Consider the following 19,038-nt stretch of genomic DNA (forward strand, 5'->3'; position numbering starts at 1 on the left):
GTTGGTTTCTGACAACGGCCCACAATTCATTAGTAGTGAATTTTCGTCCTTTCTTGACAGGTGCGGAGTTGTTCACAAAAGGGTGTCAAACTATAACCCTCAAGCCAATGGCCTTATTGAGCGCTTTAACAGGGTCATTAAAGAGTCATTACAACTTGCTATTAAAAGTAAATTGGATTGGAGAAAGTCTCTTCGTGCTTCTCTTCTTTCTTATCGCACTTCTCCTAATTCAGTCACGGGGTTTTCCCCTTTTGAGCTGTTAAAAGGTCGTAAACCTGGTTCCAAACTTCTACCTTGGTGGATGAAAGTAAAGATCCCTCCCTTGCCTAGTGCTGATCCTTCCTTGGTTCGAGACAAGGTGTTGAAACATCAAGAGAAGATGAGATGTAACTCCACTCGTCTTTCTAAACCTGGTATCAAAATTGGTGATTTGGTGCGTGTTAAGTTTGGTAGATCTTGTGGTTCAAGGTGGAACAAATGGTCCGATCCGTGTAAAGTCACCGAAGTCTTTAGTAAGGCTGTCAGAGTGGATGGTGGCAAAGTGTGGAACTTTCGCAGAGTTTCTCTGTGTAGAAAACCCAATGTGCTAATGAACTCTCTACCCTCCTCAAATTTTCCCATTCCCAATTACCCTTCTGATGACTGTCACCCTGCTTTGTTGGATACCTTTTGCAGTGATGTTCAACCTTCCTCGAGTAACAATGATGTTCTTTTTCCCAATATTGTTCCTCCTTCTCCCAATATTGTTGTTCGTTCTGAGCAGTCTTCCCCTGGCAATTCTGCTCTTTCTCATGCTATACAGTCTTCTGATGTTCCCCTAAGAAGAAGTGCTCGCATCAGGTCAACCCCTGTTAAGTTACGTGATTTTGTACACTAATTTCTCCTTGCTGATGTCTTTCATTTCTCTTGTTTTTGATTATGTTTCTTTTTGTTTTTTTTAAGGGGGGGAGGTGTGTAGTATCCCTTTAACAGTGTGCTACTGCCTTCTTAGAATGGTTATGCTTGTCATGTGCATTCTACATTCTCTGTGTGGTGGTTGACCATTTCTGCTGAGCCTTATCTACAAGTGGTTGTACAAGCTGTGTCCTGTGGTTCTGAATAAACTACTTCCTCTGCAACCTGTGTATCAGATTACTTCAATAGACGTGGCCCTTAGTCTTTTCCAGACAGGTTTTGGGGAAACTGAATGCTTGGATTGAGGACCATATTGCCCTCTCTCCTCTTCAGGCGAGATTTAGATGGGGGATTAACACTATTGATCAGGTTTTCAGGTTCCTAACCATTTATTGGAAGACAGTTGTCCTCCAAAAAGCACACCTCTATCTAGTCTTCGTCGACCTTAAATAGTTTTTGGACTTTGTCCCCCATGAGAAGCTGTGGCCAGTGCTTGAAAATAGTGTGGTCTCGTCTGATCTCTTGGATGTGCTGATCAATTTACATCAGGATACATATGCCCATGTCAGATGGGGCAAGGGAGGGGATCTTACTGACAAGATAGACATCCAAAAAGAAGTTCACCACAGGTGTGTACTCGCCCCTACTCTTTTTTCATTATACTTGAATGATGGGCAACTGAGGTTACTGGCTGTTTGGGAGCCCGAAAGCAACCAGGGAGATCTGAGCCTGAAACCTGCTCAAAGTGTTCACGCAAGGCTTCCATTAAGTAAGTCCTGGAAGGTGGGAGCTGTGCTGGGTGGCGGTGGGAAGGCTTAGCAGGAAATGGGCAAGCATGGCTGGAGTGCTAGCAGGTGAACGCAAGGGTGGGAAAAAAGTAGGCAAAGGTGGCGGAAGTGGGTGAGATCACAAGGCAACTATGGAGGAAGAGGCAGAAGAGGCTAACATTCAGAGATAGTAAAAGTGGAAAAAGAAGACAAAGGGCCAGATGTACGACCGTGGAAATAATACCTTGCAAAATGCGAGTTTTTGCGACTTGCAATTTGAAAGGCACTATTTCCAATGTACAACAGTGTATTTCACACTATTAGCGATTCCCAATGGGGTTGCAAATTGAGAGGTTCATAAATATTAATGAGCCTCTCGTAATTTTCAACCCCCATTGGGAATGGCAGGCCCTCCCAGGTATGGTGGCTTGCTGGGCTCAGCAGACCACCATGTCTGAGACTGCTTTAAAATAAAGCATTTTTTTTAATGCAGCCCATTTTCCTTAAAGGAAAATGGGATGCATTTTTAATTTTTTTTTAAACGTTTCCGTTTCCCTTTTGCAAGTGCCTTACCACCCTCTTGAAGAGGGTGGTAATTTGCCAGTGTTTTGCGCCCGCAATTGCGGAGGCAAGACATTACTGGCGCACAGCATTTGCCGTGAGGGGAACGGCTTGCCAGCTTGTCACTCTGCCGTGAGGAGAACGGCTTGTCTATTCACCATCCCGCCGTGAGGGGAACGGCCTACATCCCCCAGCAGCCTCTGACCGGCACGAGTCAACAGCGTCACCACAGCGCCAGCAGCTCCCTTAAAAGTGCTGCTGCCCACCCGAAGTGTGGGAAGTACATGGGCGAAACCCGGGCCAAGGGCGGGCCCGTCCTAGCCCGTCATCGACAGGAAGAGGCAGGGCAGGGCCGAACCCCTTCCACCTCATCCCTGGGACACAATATTCATAAAGATTTTTTGAAGACTCTTTTAAGGTACATTGTTGAGTCAAGTTTGTATAATCCATTTTTAACTTCTTGCTATCTACTTCCCTTGGGAGTTCATAAGTCGACCATACATAGTACGGGGGCATTGATGCCATAAAACGTTTCTTTTTTATCCTTGTTTGTATAAGTATCCCATTTGTGAATTTGTTGTTGACCTAGAGCATTTATTCTTGGTGTAGTAATGGGCAAAAGGAAAACTATGGAGGGCACGGGGGCAATAGGCCCTGCTAGCGGGGCAGGTAAGGGGAAAAAGGCAAGGGAAGCAGTAAAGAGTGCAACTGTTACCAACAATTGTGTTATGAATAGAGTTGATAATCTTATTATGGAATGTGAAGGGCTTCTAGGAGTTGAACTACCAGCACCCGCTGATTATTTTAACTCCTCTCATGATAAGGATCCTATCCCCTTGCACCCAACTATTGTCCCCCCAATGTTCCAAAAATCTTTACACAAGGGTGCAGTGAGCGGTCATGAGACCACGCAGCTGGGCCCTGAGTCACACTCCTTGATCGACAACCCCCTTCAATTGCCCATTCTTCCCGCTAATGATGCCATAAGTCACCTCGAGCCTTTAATTATTTGCACAAATCGATTTGCAGTATTGACCGGGGAGCCCCACTCCTATGAGAAAGGGCAACCCCCACAGCCCAGTTCAACCCTTGAGAAGAGCCCAAGTGAAATAGCTCCCACTTGTTCCGCTCCACCCCAGACTCTTCTCCAGAATGTTATTTCTCTTAAGGAGGAGGTTGGGTCATTGAAGGTGATGATTAAGGAGCTTATAGGTACTGTTAAAATGCTAGCTCTTAACAAATCATTTCATGTGTCAGCAGCCTCCCCACTACCTAATTTACAACAGGCACCAAAAAGAGGAGAATTTATAAGTAGTGGCCCATCGCATGCTCCTGTAGTTCCATCTCGACGAGCCACTATGGTCCCGACTATTAAGCAGACGGGTCCCCTCGAAGTTCACCCCTGTAGTACTCAGCAAAAGCAACTCTAATCTCAAGTTACTGCTAACTATGGAAGGCCTATTAAAGCCTTAACAGTTTCTTCCCGGGTACTAAAGCTCATGTCCAGCAGAATAAGCAATCTACCTGCTCTCTTATACAAGCACAGATGTTTTTTTGGTTAATGTCCCTAAAATTGTCTCTAGCGGTAGATATGAGAAGGATGAATCCTTGAAAAATAAATCCATACATTGGTTACGTCACGTGAGGGGATGCCACTCATTGATTAGGGAAGATATAATCAGGGCACGGAGATGCACATCTAATAATAAACCTATGGACTGCATTGAACTTACCCTGACCAGATCTGATCTGGCAGAAAATCTTCTGGCATTAGAGTACAGGACCTGCCCCCGGATTCTTCATCCATCCAGATTTGGGGCTTCCGAACAATTGCTGCAGCTAGGGCTTATGATAATGTGATACCACTGCCCACATTAAGAGGGTCCTTACTCAAGGAAGTTGATTGACTATGTCATGATTCCCAGCCTCTGCAGGAATCAGAACCCACCCCAACCACTAACATCCAAAACGACCCTAGCATTACCCAACCAAGTACCATTCCTGAACAATTTCCAGACTCGTTAATACTTAACAGTTACAGTGGCCTTCTTGGTTGCAGCTCGAGGGATCAGGGGGCTGCAACATTTGCCAACACTTCTGTTCCACCCTCTGTCCTACTTCCCTTGGCCCAACAAATTCCACCATATAATGGAATTTCAGCTTCCCAGCTTAAAATCCTTTCTTGGAATGTGGCAGGTCTCCATAGTAAAATGCTGTTACCTGATTGGAATGAGTTGATGGAGGAACATCACATCTGTATATTCCAAGAAACTTGGAGCCTAGTTCCACGATATAAGTCTGGTTATTCTTGTTTTTTTACTTCTGTCGTTCCTACGGGGAGGGGGTGGCCCTCTGGAGGTCTTATTGTTTGGGCCAAGATTGATATGGGCTGCAAAATCACTGAACACCATTGTGCGAGCCCAGATATTATGTGGCTCTCGATCAAGGGAATAGGAGGAGGGGAAACCCTTGAGTTTTTTAATGTTTATACAAGGGGGACAGAGGGGGTAAAGCATCAAATATTGTCTTGTCACTAGAACAGTAGTTATCCAGCTGCCCAACAGATTCATACGTTATGATCGCTGTTGACTTTAATTGCACTTTCGAGCCATTAAGCTCTGAAGATTTTCTGGGGGTAGAGGAAGATGATACTGAGTGGGGTGTCCCATTGCTAAATATACCTCCCATCAAGAAATGGTCTCAAGTAGCAATTCAGATTAGTGTATTCACTTTAGAAATTGGATTAAGGGCTGCAAATGGTAGAACTCCCTCTGACGCTGAAAGGCTAACACATATAACAGAGTGACTTATCCCTCTCGAATTGACTACAAATTAGTTGACATTAGACTTTGGAGAACCATATTAGATATGGAAGTGGTTCCTTCTACTGATAGTGATCATAATATATTAAGTCTGATTATGGAAACCCCCTGGGCTTTTTCTCTTCCCCTAAACCAGGGTGTAGGCTGCCTCATGATGACAAAATAATTGGTCCCTTCAAATTGCAGAAGGTACCTTAAATGGCCTAGAGTTGCCGCACAAGAATCCAAAAGGGTTGACATTAGGCATACCCTAAGTGAAAATACCCTCAAAATGCAGGAGGCCCTTAGCGAAACAGACAGTTTGTCAAAGATCCCAGAATTATATGAAAGAATAATAGCCCAGATGGGGTCTTTTTTTATCGTAGCGAACCATGCTGGTAAATCAGGTACATGTCGTAAAAATCGCCAGTCTTGGTTTAATGGGGATTGTAGATAGAAGAAAAAGGCATTGATCTTAGCAATAAAAAGCAGAAATTATTACCTAATAAGAGAAGCTAGAAAGGATTACAAAACTGCTGTTACCATGCAAAGCTTGAGTGGGACGAGACACATTGGCAGAACTTAAAGGATGCAAGTACAGCCAGGGATCCCAACCTTTTTTGGAACATGGTTAGGCAGTCAGGTAATAAAGACCCTGATAAAATTCCTAATCATATTACGAGCCAGGATTGGTATAACCGTTTTGGGAAACTTTACTTTGGGACTAATCCAACTTCCCAAGGCGGAGCAAATGACCATTTAAGTGCCTGTCCCATTTTGAATGCTACTGACCCTTTCACCTCAGAAGAAGTAGACGCGGCTATAAAGAAAATAGTTCCAGCCAAGCCTCGGGACCAGATGGCCTCCTGGGAGATCTTTTTCATGCTGATCCCCACAAATGGGCAGATTATATTATGCTTTTAATTAATTCCATTGCAAAAGGTAGTGCAGTACCTGACTCATGTAAAGGTGCGGAGGTGGTACCCATTTTAAGGGATGACCCTGCCAACTACCGCCAAATCAGCTTGATTGATGCTATGCAGAAAGTAGTTGGCCGGGTGTTGCTGCAGAGAATTTATCAATGGGTGGATGATGAGAATATTCTCTCCCAGTACCAAGCGGGATTCAGGGCCTGTACAGGGGCGGTGGATCAAGCATTTAGGTTGATTTTAATCTACTGAAAGGTTGTAATTGGCAAGGGCAGTCTTTATCTGGCCTTCATTGACCTAAAGACTGCCTTTGACCTGGTCCCCCGTGAGCAGTTGTAGCATCTACTAGATGATATGGGGATTCCACCAATGGTTCTGAAGCTGCTGATTCGTCTTCACGAGGGCAACTATGCCCAAGTCAGGTGGGGGTCCCAAGAACAGAAGACAGATAGGATCCCTGTAAACAGAGGAGTACGCCAGGGTTGTGTCATAGCGCCCACCCTGTTCTCCCTATATATGAACGGGGTGGTTAGCTTCCTCCAAGAATTTTCATCTGATGCCCCTGCCCTGGCAGGAGACAGGGTTCCTACCCTGCTCTTTGCAGATGACTCACTTCTTATATCTAAGACTCTGGTTGGGCTCCAAAAACTCCTAGACAGATTTCATCTTTTTTGTGAGTCTAGGGGGCTGATTGTCAACACCTCCAAAACCAAGCTCATGGTGTTTAACCCCTACAGACCACATAGAGGTAATTTTACTTCAGATGGAACCCACTTAGAACGAGTCACAGCCTTTGATTATCTAGGCATTCGGCTCACTGAGAAAATGCATTGGAAAAACCACATTGGCAAAATGCTTTTGAGCCACAAACGTGCGGCAGGAGCACTAGCTAGGGAACATCGCTCCTCGTAGAACAGACCTGTGGCTCCTGCTCTTATGATCTACGCAGCCAAACCAGTTAGTTCCGCCCTCTGTGGTGCTGAACTATGGGGCTTCAACAATGTAGATGGAATCAGCAGATCTGAACATGAATTCTTAAGAGATCTAGTGACGCTCCCCTGTAATGTACCACTGAAACTCCTGATGAGCGATATGGGCAGGCGTTATTTTAGAGACATAGCCAGGCTGCAGCCCTTGTTATTCTGGGCCCGCCTGCGGCGGACTCATTAGCTTGCCAGCTACGCCTCTGCGCTCACAGAAATGATGGTCTTAGATGGCAATCAAAGAATTAGTTGGTTGCTTAATGTCAAGACAACAATTCTTGCGCTTGGTTTCAAGGAGGCGCGGAAAACCCAAACCCCACCTAGTAAGGCTGAGCTCAAAAGGCGATACTGGGCATGGGTTGATGCCCTAGAGCGTAGCAATTTGAGATTGGGAAGGCTCACAGAAGAATTTTATTTCCACTAGCAGTACATACTTTTAGAACCATATTTAGATTTTATCCAGTCGCCACGAGATAGGGCACTTTACATACAGTTTATGGTAGGCTCACTGAAGGTACGAGAGCTAACTGTAAAGTGGAGTGGCCCATACCAGATGACAGCGGACTGCCCCTCCTGTAAGGCACCGACTGAGAGTGTGGCCCACCTTATGTTTGTTTGCCCCGCCTATAAGAGGGCTAGAACAAGATGGCCTAAACCCATATGCAGCCAATTGGGCACCCTTGAACATAGCGTTGCTTTGCACATTCTGAATTTGAATGCAAGGAGCCTCTTTGCCTGTGGTGTGGCCAAGTACCTTGGCCGTGTTTGGATAGTAAGGTTTAAATTCTTATGTGGGACATCCCAATGAATTATCATGTTTTTATATTATTTTTATCCCAAGCTTAATTGGTCTGCTTATTTATATTGCACTGTCACATTATATAATATCAGGCACACAAGTTGGAACTGAATCAATTTCATTATTGTATCAAGTTTTTATCTGCAATGGCTTGTCCTTACTATCCTTTGGAAATGAGATTCTATTGTGTTTATGGATTTGCATATTTTTAACTGTCGCTTATTTGATAACTGGTATTTTTATTGTTGATTGTATGAATGTTAATGCTTTTAAGATACCTGCTATCCAATAAAGCTATCTTTGACATAGGGTTGCGCTCGCTATTAGTTAGGGAACACCCCTTCCTAATAGCAAGTCACCAAAAAATTGTGACTTGCCAAATAGGGTTTGTACATTCCCCATGCTGTTTTTGCATGCGCAAACAGGTTCGCAAACCTGTTTGCGCATGCAAAAATGGTCGTACATCTGGCCAAAAGAGTGAAGCAAAAGTGGCAATAGGATACAGAGGCAGTAATTTCAGTGCACATCAATCTCGCTATGATTCCCATGACTCAGTCACAATCATCGGTAATTGTAACACCACCTATTAAATTTGGAAAGCTGATACTTTTACTTTTGCTTTCGAGGAGGACAAGCAATGAGGGAATCCAGCTCTTAACATTAGACCTGTAAAGCGCTGGACAAGTGCTGCTTATCAACTATTGTCTTTCACCTTATCACATAGGTCGAGGGCCTGTAATGGCCTTTCAATATTTGACCCAAATGCCCCCCATACTTTCATCCAGCTGGAGCTCACGAACAGAAGCAAATATTTTCAAATTTCTCTTTCGCTCTGGGGGCATATGGTTGATTTTAAAATACTAAGCAGGTCTGACCGTAAACCACAACGCTGTGCACTGTACTTTGAAGAATCTCTTCAATAAATTGGATAGCATTGTTGTATCAGGAGAAGGGTCAAGTGGAATAAGGCACTACAATCTTTGAGATGGAAAAGGCAGCACTTGCTACGACTAGGGATCAGTTTTGGAGTGGAATCATTACTAAAATTAAGGACTTCTTGTTTACCAGTCTTGGGGAGTGCTTTACATGTAAGCATTCTGCTACTAGACTCACCTCTGTCCCTTACTGCTCTTGGTAAAACAGGGCCTGTCTTGAGGGTAAGAATTACCTTTGAAGAGCCACTGCAAAAGGCGATAGCATTTTGGTTCAACTCAAAAGGAAAGAATACAAGTTGGCCTTGACTAGAGCGCATAGGGAGTGGGAAAGCATCAAGGAAACCTCTGTACATAACGATGGCAGGAAAGTTTGAAAATAAGTTGTCAATAGTAAGTACTGTCCATCTAGTCTATTGGCAGATTCAGTGACACATGGCATACCCACGTTTGGACCCTTATAGGCAACCTCAGACAAGTGCTGATGAGGGAAACTACCATATATATGTTTGATGGCTCAAAATCCCTCCGGCCTCTTAGTCGATATGTGCAAAACTGCTAGTGCTCTTAAGGCCACTGCACCTGGTAGAGCTGCCGGATCAGATGGTGAACCTAGCGGCCTCTTTCTGGCAGACATCGAAGGATGGACCTCGTATTTTAATCACTTGGCAAACTCAATTTTTAAGAGGGTGAGTATTCCCCGCCCAGTTGGAAGATTACTGAAATTGTCCCGGTAGACAAAAAGGGCTCTCCGGTCTTGCTCACAAACGTTAGACCGATTAGCTTGATAGACGTGGCCCTTAGTCTTTTCCAGACAGGTTTTGGGGAAACTGAATGCTTGGATTGAGGACCATATTGCCCTCTCTCCTCTTCAGGCGAGATTTAGATGGGGGATTAACACTATTGATCAGGTTTTCAGGTTCCTAACCATTTATTGGAAGACAGTTGTCCTCCAAAAAGCACACCTCTATCTAGTCTTCGTCGACCTTAAATAGTTTTTGGACTTTGTCCCCCATGAGAAGCTGTGGCCAGTGCTTGAAAATAGTGTGGTCTCGTCTGATCTCTTGGATGTGCTGATCAATTTACATCAGGATACATATGCCCATGTCAGATGGGGCAAGGGAGGGGATCTTACTGACAAGATAGACATCCAAAAAGAAGTTCACCACAGGTGTGTACTCGCCCCTACTCTTTTTTCATTATACTTGAATGATGTAGTCAACTACTTGACAGAAGGTCCAAATGATGCCCCGAAGTTGGCTGACAAAAGAATACCACTTCTTCTATTTGCTGACGACACCCTTCTGATTTTGAAAACACAAAGTGGCCTTCAAAACCTAGTGAATAGGTTTGAAGCTTTCTGTTGTGAATGTGGGCTTGTGATAACTCATGCTAAAACAACATTTATGGCAGTCAGTCCACATAAATCCTTCAGGGGCTCCATAATGTTGGGGGGGGGGGGATAATACATTGGAAAGGATTCTGGAGATTGGTTATTTGGGGATAAGGATATCTAATGTTAGGTCCTGGTTGTCCCAGGTCCAGAAGAGCAGTCTTACGCAACATTTTGCCGCAATCCTGAGAGTGTATATGTTTTCTGATCTTAAGCACATCCCCCCTGCCTTAAAGGTTTACAATGGAAAGGTTGAGGGCAGTGCCCTATATGGGGGGAGATGTTTGCGGCAATGCAACTCTAGCCCATTTGAGAGTGGCTGAAAACTCCTTTGTAAGAGCTTTAACTAACCTCCTTATGCTGTCAGTCTGAAGAAACTTTAGCATTTACTTTGTCACGTGTATATGCATCTCGGGAAGGACTGGGTTATTCCACAGTGTAAGCAACTTGCATGTAGACATATTGTGTCCGCTGTGAATTTCTATGTACAGAAACATACCTATTGATAGTTTGTGTGGTATTGAAATAGTTTTCTGGGCATGGTGTACCTGGTCTAAAGCTATGTAGTGAGCTTTATACTATCTGTGTCTTATTTAGAAATCTTTCTATTTTCTGCTGATCAAATATCATTCAGCTATATATTTATTTCTCATGAGATCTATTTTTATTTTTTATGATACTGGAAATTACTGATGGACTTTTAATCTGTTCTTATTCTTGAATATTTTTCTCATGTTTTATGTATTTTGTGTATTAGTTTGTACTTTTATGGTTTAAAAACCAAAGAAATTATTTTGATGATTATGATACAGAGGCAGTAAAAGTGGAGAGAAGAAGAGGAGAGAGAAGCAAGAGGAAAAATAATAGTGACTAGCAGAGGCATCGGGCGACTGAGGTTGGGGCAATTCCGGAGCCCATGAGCAACCGGGGAGAGCTGGGCCTGTGTACCTACTCAAAGGGGTTGTGCTGCGACATTAATTAAGTAGGTCCTGGGAGGGGCTCTGGGTGGCGGTGGGCAGGGCTAGGGAGAGAGCTAGGCGGGAGTGGAAGCAATGGAGCGCAAGGGTGTGAAAAAGAGCATATAAACAGGAATGACGCAGAAGAAGCCAAGACACAAATGCAGTAAAAGTGGAAAAAGCAGACAGAGAGCGAGGCAAAAGTGGTAATAGTATAAAAAGGCAGCAAAAGTGGAAAGTTAATCAGAAAAGTGGCTTTAGGCTACAGCAGCAGTAAAAGTAGAAAAAGCAAACAGAGAGTGAGGCAAAAGTGGCAATAGGATACTGAGGCAGTAAAATGGAGAAGCGCAATAGAGAGAGAGGGAAAGGAGCAATAATACATAGGCAGTAAGAGTGGAGAGAAGCAGCGGAGAGAGAGGCAAGAAGCAAAAAAGCAGCAGCAGGCAGAGGCAATGGGGGACTGAGATTGGTGGCTGTTCGGGAGTCTGACAGTGACCGGGGAGAGCTGGGTCAGTGGTCCTTTACTACCCTTTTGTTTTTTTTAAGTGATGTAAGGGTTCATGGAGTAAGGTGGATAGCAGTACCATGGATGATGTCATCAGTGATAGCATCAATGATGCCATTTAATATTTAACATATTACATTATATGTGATGTAATATGTATTGTCAGATGCAGTGCATAATGCAGTACAAGTTACAGTTATTTTATGTTATTTATTTATTTTATATTGAAGGTTTTATATAGTGCGAACAAGGCCCTTTCGGGTATCAGAATGCTTTACATGTTAGATGTAGGAAACAAGAATAGACATAGCAAGCACAGTTATAAATGATTCAGACATACGATACTCAGAAAGGTAAAAACAAGCGATTAAACTACAGAGCTTAATAAAACAGAACTAGTACTTAAAATACAGTAATAAGTCAGTAAATTCATGTGAATTTAGTCATGAGGATCACTTTCACTTCTTTTTTGAAGGAAGCAGTAGAAGGATTCAGTCTTGTTTCAGTGGGCAAAGCATTCCAGATCCTGGGAGCCATACCAGAGAAGGATCGGTGATAGTTTTTTTCTTCTTGGAAACTCTTTGTGGTTTCAGTAGAAGAGTCTTGGCACCCCTGGAGGTTCTAATACCAGCAAAGAGCACCAGTTTCTGAGATAGGTAGTGCGGAAAATTGTGGTGTAGGGCCTTGTGCGTCATACATGCGATTTTCAGATGAATTCTAGCTTCAAACGGCAGCCAGTTGAGGGCTCTAAGGTCGGGAGAGATGTGAAAGGTTCTCTTTGAGCCCGTGATGAGTCTCGCAGCTGAGTTGATAGTGGTACTTAGCGGGGCTGTCGACAACCTTGGGAGGTCGCATAAGGTTACAGCCCCATATTCCACTCTTGGGATTACTAGGATTTGAACTGCTTGTTTGAAATCGTAAGCTGGCAGGAAGGGCTTCAGCAGGGTCTTCATGTGTGTGAGAAGTTGGCCTGATATATGATGTCTCCAATTCTGTGGGCACCTTGTATCAGTCCAAACAATCCCTTATGGTGGTGGTTGTAAGTCAACTTTATACACAAGCTATCCTAGAGGTAGCATGGACTAAGCAGCCTTCAGGCTAAACTCAAAAGGGCATGTAAAGCCAGCTGTTTTACCAATCACAATCCTGTAATATCAAATGAAAGGACACCCCACTAGTTATATATTATAAAAATATATGTATTTATTCTCAGAATAATCCTCTAGACTCTTTATGAGTATAGAAGCACAAGCGTTTAAACAAAAGCACAGTAAAACATATGAAAGTTGCCCAATTATGGATGAGGCCAGGGGCCACGCAAACCATATACTAAATAAATGGTATAAGTATCACTAATCGAACAGTGGTCAGGCCTAGGGCCTGGGGAATCGCTAGGACTAATCGGGACTAGCAATGCTGAAGTCGGAAAAAGCCAGCGGGAATCGGGTGCAGCGCTGAAAGCACACACATGCACCAATGCAAAGTCAATGGTGCATAAAAGTTATCGAGTTACTGTTTTAAGAGTCTTCCGACTGGGCTAGAAGTACAAAACTTTAGACTTAGACACTAGAGGTGTATACCACTACAGGAGCACCGGTGTTTAAGAGTTACCTCACTCACAGGTAGCGGGTGCACAGGTGCAAAGTTGTGTCGGCTTTCGTCGTGTAGATCTATGGAGCCTGTAGATGATGATGCTGCAGGCGGCCAGAAGAGAAGTGTCCGGTGCGATCCAAGGGTGGGTCAAAGATGTAGAGAACCTGAAAGCAGAGGGGACAGAGTCTGGGTCACTCAGCAGTGATCAGGGTGGAACCAGGAAGGAACCAGGCAATGTCGGGCGCAATCAGGTGGTTGTCGTGAAGCTTGTCTCCGCTGCCACGTGGACTCTGGGGCACCGAGGATGTCCAGGAGTGGATCACGAGCTGTCCCACAAAGGCTCTCGCTGTCGGCGGTATCGGCTTCTGGATTGGAGCAAACAAACCTTGGCAAGCGCAACCCACGCAGGATTCGAAGATCGCTTCTTACTCGGACCAGGAAGGTCAGAGCGGGTGCTCCTTTTCAGGGGAGCGAGGGCCAGTCCAGAGCAACCGGACTGGCAGAGCAAATTCAAAGGTTCGTCGGTACTGGGGCCACTAGCCAACGGGCAAGTGACCGGACCATTGCGTCGAGCAGAAAGATGCAGAAGGGCCCCACGCAGCACTCGGAGAGTGTGGAGGGGTGAGCTTTGGTGCAAAAGCTGCTCGGGCTGGGGCTTCTCATATCCCAATGCACAGCTTCGAGGGAGCCTCGGGAGCTGCACGGTCAGCACTTCATAGTTTTTCCAAGATGGCCGGCCCCACGCTTCAGGTCACCTCCACGGGTCTCAGTCTTGCTGGGACTGTAGATCGGGCTGTTGGTAGGCAGGAACGCTGGGTCTTGTTGATCTCTGTTGCTCGAGTTCCGGCGGGAACTGCAACAAAGCAAACGGTGAGGCGCTGGATGGTGCCTGTTTGCACAGGGTGATTCAGAAAAGGGGGTGGTGATGAACAGAGTGTCTGAATTAGGCAGACCACTCTTACCCAGTCCAAAGATCAGGGCTTGATCCATCACCGTTATTTATCTCACTGCACCATCCCAGTTCAGAACCTGGCTATATGCAAATCAGTCTGTCCCTGGCCCACTGCATCATGGGAACAGGGCAGACTAAACTACCAAGCCAATTCTTCACCAGAAAGGAGACAAGCTACAGGGTGGTCACTCCTTGACCACAAGGGAGATTCTTCAGTCTTCCACGTCGAGTGGGATGTCAAAGGGTCCAGAGTTTCATTTCATAAGTTTCAGTCAGGATAATCTGATTTGTGTTGGCACAGCTCCTACCTTTATTCCAAATAAGGGGCTGGTTTATCTGCTAGGTCCCTCCTATGGGTGAAACCCAGGAAGAGGGTGGTTACACCCCTTTCCCTTTGTCCAGTTTCGCGCCAGGGCTGGGACTGGAGGGTCCCAGCACCGGCATGAACTGGACTATGCATGGGAAGCCTTGTGCTCCCCAGGCAGTGTCTAGTTTCATTCAACCCTCCCTGCTACAATCCACTATCTCCTGTCTGGGGTGGTGTGACACCTCCCTGTGACAGGATATCTATTGTCCAGGCCTCCCCTGCCGGAGTTTCGGTCAACAGCAGGAGGCCAGACTCGTGTCTGTGGCAGCAGCATCCATTTTGTGATGCTGGGGCTTTGGTTAGATTTAACCGCGTTTAAGCAAAGTAACATGTCTTCTCCCTCTAGAAGGGTGGAATGCTACCCCCGTTGCCAGGGCTGGCGAGGGGGTAGTATTCCAAAGTGTATGACACCTTACACAACATGTTTTGATAATGCCAAACCAAAGTTAGCAAGTAACCGCGAGGATTATAATGCACTTAAGAGTATACACCTACTTAAGGAACTTTAAACAAGTGCAATCTGCAGCGGGAGCAAACCTACTGAAGGAAAATTATACTCACCTCGTTTTGGACTCTAATCACCAGCATGCAGCTGGTTGTCTATCACAATGCCACGCCCACTACAGGCGTACCTTTCTTTCAATAAAAGGTTGGAAAGGAACAAGGTATGAGTCATTGCCTCCCTCTGCGCACAATCCATGAATAAGGGGCGGAGCAGCCTTGAAACGCGTCGGATTTGGTGTTAAATGAAGTGACAGGCTGTTTTCGTGCATCAGCAAGGCTAAGAAACCGGATGGTGAGTGAGAGCGTTGTGTTGCCCTGCCAGAGCTCGAGGGCTTTTGCTATACAAAATATATATATATATATATTTTGTGCTCAGTACCTCAACCCGGACGGGGAGGTGACAGAATGAAACTTCTTCGGCAGAAAGAATCACATTTAATTTTGTCCTTAGACACCAAGGCACCTAATGGTTTAAATTTGACCGAAGATCTGAGCAATTTTCTATAAACTGTATAGGGTCAGTTTGAGATAATTATTCTTTCTGTACTATGTACGTGAGTTATCTGATGTGGTGTAGACTATCGCAGAGCGGTTGGCCGGCTGGCTAGCCTGCATTTGTATATACTTTGTTTAGGTGTTTTTCATTCCAATTATATTGTAATATGTATTTTGTGGAATTTTACACCTGATTGCAAAGTTACCTGTTATATTATTATGTTGTGCCCTGTCAGGGCATTTTTGACTTCAGCTGTGACTATGTTTATGATTCCCTTTCCCTCTTATTTTTTGCCGTCACCATTTATCTTCTTGAGTTTTGTTGTGCTTTCTCCCACATGTCTGGTCCTATTATTTATTTTTATTTTTTGGTTTAAAATTTTATTTTTTCATTATGATGCCTTGGTCCCAGTTTTAATTTAGGAATTGAAATGGTATTCATTTTACATGTTGTGATTCTTAGCTGCTTATTGTAAGTTCAGCAGATTAATATTACTTTCTGGCACTATGTCAGCAGGAATATGTTATTTTTTGGCACTATGTCATTATTTTGTTCGTTGATATTGACAATAACAGTATAAACTTATTTTGGTTTCTTAGGCACTTGCCGTCACTGTTACTTGTAAATACACAACCTCTTTAAGTATCATAACACTGTATATAGTATCCACACGCAAAACATGCATTTTGTTTTAGTTTGGCGTAATGTTTGTAACCATGTAAGTCCAAGCATCCATTATGTTTCATTTTGGGTTACTTTGTTTCTACATTATGTTTAAACTTTCAGTCCTTCCTTTGTTATCATGAACTGGAGAAGGCGTGTAACATTAGTGGTGTTCATTGAAGCCCTTTGTTTATGTTTAGTATTTAAACACTTTTTTGTTTCTGGCGCGCTGTGTGATCAAGCTCTCTCGTAGAGTGAAATGCGTCATCCCTATTAAAAATACGTTCTCCCTGTTATCCATTGTGGATTTACTTCTTTGAGGCTATATTGATTTGCTGGCTGTGAGGTGTCGTGAGGTCTCGACCGTTGGTTCCTGTACTGTTTGGAACTTGGACTGCCTGCTTCATATATATATATATATATATATATATATATATATATATATATATATATATATATATATATATATATATATATATATATATACACATTCAGTAACGCTGGTAGTCCCAAATGAGTCGCACACGAGACAGCAGAGAAAGGTTACCAGCCTTTTTAATTTCAGGTACGGAAGTACAACAGTGGCAGGTTGTAATGTACAGCTTCCCCTTCAAGCCTGGCGCGTTTCGAGTTTCCTCTTCCTCAGAGGCTGCCGGGAAAGTTCGTGCAGTGGCGGGCAGGCATACCCCCAATTAAATACTTTGTTACGCCTCCATGGCGATATACAGGAATTCTGGGATATGTAGTGCCCAAATGTTCTCCCTCAAATTGTGGCGCACTTATAACTGCTGAATTGGAGCCCTCAAGTGAGCCCCCGCCACGGTGTTCTTCCTCAATCCTGCTCTGTTGCTCCACAAGGAGGTGAGTCCATCCTCGTGGCCCCTTCAAGATTGCAGGTTGGTGCGGTACTCGGCGGATGGGTGTCCGCCCTTTATATTCAGTAACGCTGGTAGTCCCAAATGAGTCGCACACGAGACAGCAGAGAAAGGTTACCAGCCTTTTTAATTTCAGGTACGGAAGTACAACAGTGGCAGGTTGTAATGTACAGCTTCCCCTTCAAGCCTGACGCGTTTCGAGTTTCCTCTTCCTCAGAGGCTGCCGGGAAAGTTCGTGCAGTGGCGGGCAGGCATACCCCCAATTAAATACTTTGTTACGCCTCCATGGCGATATACAGGAATTCTGGGATATGTAGTGCCCAAATGTTCTCCCTCAAATTGTGGCGCACTTATAACTGCTGAATTGGAGCCCTCAAGTGAGCCCCCGCCACGGTGTTCTTCCTCAATCGTGCTCTGTTGCTCCACAAGGAGGTGAGTCCATCCTCGTGGCCCCTTCAAGATTGCAGGTTGGTGCGGTACTCGGCGGATGGGTGTCTGCCCTTTATATTCAGTAACGCTGGTAGTCCCAAATGAGTCGCACACGAGACAGCAGAGAAAGGTTACCAGCCTTTTTAATTTCAGGTACGGAAGTACAACAGTGGCAGGTTGTAATGTACAGCTTCCCCTTCAAGCCTGACGCGTTTCGAGTTTCCTCTTCCTCAGAGGCTGCCGGGAAAGTTCGTGCAGTGGCGGGCAGGCATACCCCCAATTAAATACTTTGTTACGCCTCCATGGCGATATACAGGAATTCTGGGCTATGTAGTGCCCAAATGTTCTCCCTCAAATTGTGGCGCACTTATAACTGCTGAATTGGAGCCCTCAAGTGAGCCCCCGCCACGGTGTTCTTCCTCAATCCTGCTCTGTTGCTCCACAAGGAGGTGAGTCCATCCTCGTGGCCCCTTCAAGATTGCAGGTTGGTGCGGTACTCGGCGGATGGGTGTCCGCCCTTTATATTCAGTAACGCTGGTAGTCCCAAATGAGTCGCACACGAGACAGCAGAGAAAGGTTACCAGCCTTTTTAATTTCAGGTACGGAAGTACAACAGTGGCAGGTTGTAATGTACAGCTTCCCCTTCAAGCCTGACGCGTTTCGAGTTTCCTCTTCCTCAGAGACTGCCGGGAAAGTTCGTGCAGTGGCGGGCAGGCATACCCCCAATTAAATACTTTGTTACGCCTCCATGGCGATATTCAGCAGTTATAAGTGCGCCACAATTTGAGGGAGAACATTGGGGGTATGCCTGCCCGCCACTGCACGAACTTTCCCGGCAGCCTCTGAGGAAGAGGAAACTCGAAACGCGTCAGGCTTGAAGGGGAAGCTGTACATTACAACCTGCCACTGTTGTACTTCCGTACCTGAAATTAAAAAGGCTGGTAACCTTTCTCTGCTGTCTCGTGTGCGACTCATTTGGGACTACCAGCGTTACTGAATATATATACACATATCCACAACAAAGACTGCTCAAACAGTAAGGAGCCCACACGACGGTCGTTATTCACCTCAATTCATTCAGTAGGCGGCAGTAAGAACAGCGTGCATCGCTCTCAGCAATAAAATTCAAGCCCTCTGCCATACGCGTTTCTGGAATTGCTTCCGTTGTTCACTGGCTGGCTTATGGAGAAAGCGTCAGCTGCCTTTCATCTTCTGCTCATTTAGAAGGTCATTACCCCGCCCCTCTTGGCGTAAGCAAGCAATGTCTCTTGGTTGATGTCGTTTTAAGGTAAGTAAAATTCATAGTGAATGCAGCTTTTTGCTAACTTCCAATTCAAAGTTCCGTTGGGTTGCATGTTCGAAACCACGCTGCTCTACTGCCCATCTTGTGCCTCACCAAACGGGTCACGCTGTTCCTGCTGGAGCTGCATTTGGCAAGCACCGGACCCACTCGATCAGTGGGGGGGCGTCCTCGTGGCCTGGAGCGGGCCACTATATATCCACAACAAAGACTGCTCAAACAATAAGGAGCCCACACGACGGTCGTTATTCACCTCAATTTATTCAGTAGGCGGCAGTAAGAACAGCGTGCGTCTCTCCCAGCAATAAAATATATATATTGCATTCTGGCTCCAAGCAG

The 19,038-nt window shown here is 45.0% G+C and overlaps 1 protein-coding gene across 3 annotated transcripts in view; it reads right to left on the reverse strand.

Moving 5' to 3' along the window:
• ADGRG7 (adhesion G protein-coupled receptor G7) overlaps nucleotides 1–19,038 on the reverse strand; it is a 1,328,771-nt gene that overhangs the window by 97,790 nt on the left and 1,211,943 nt on the right. The gene's annotated exons all lie outside the window — the stretch shown is intronic.

Source organism: Lissotriton vulgaris, chromosome 8 (genome assembly GCF_964263255.1).
Source record: "Lissotriton vulgaris chromosome 8, aLisVul1.2, whole genome shotgun sequence".
NCBI classification, from domain to species: Eukaryota; Metazoa; Chordata; class Amphibia; order Caudata; family Salamandridae; genus Lissotriton; species Lissotriton vulgaris.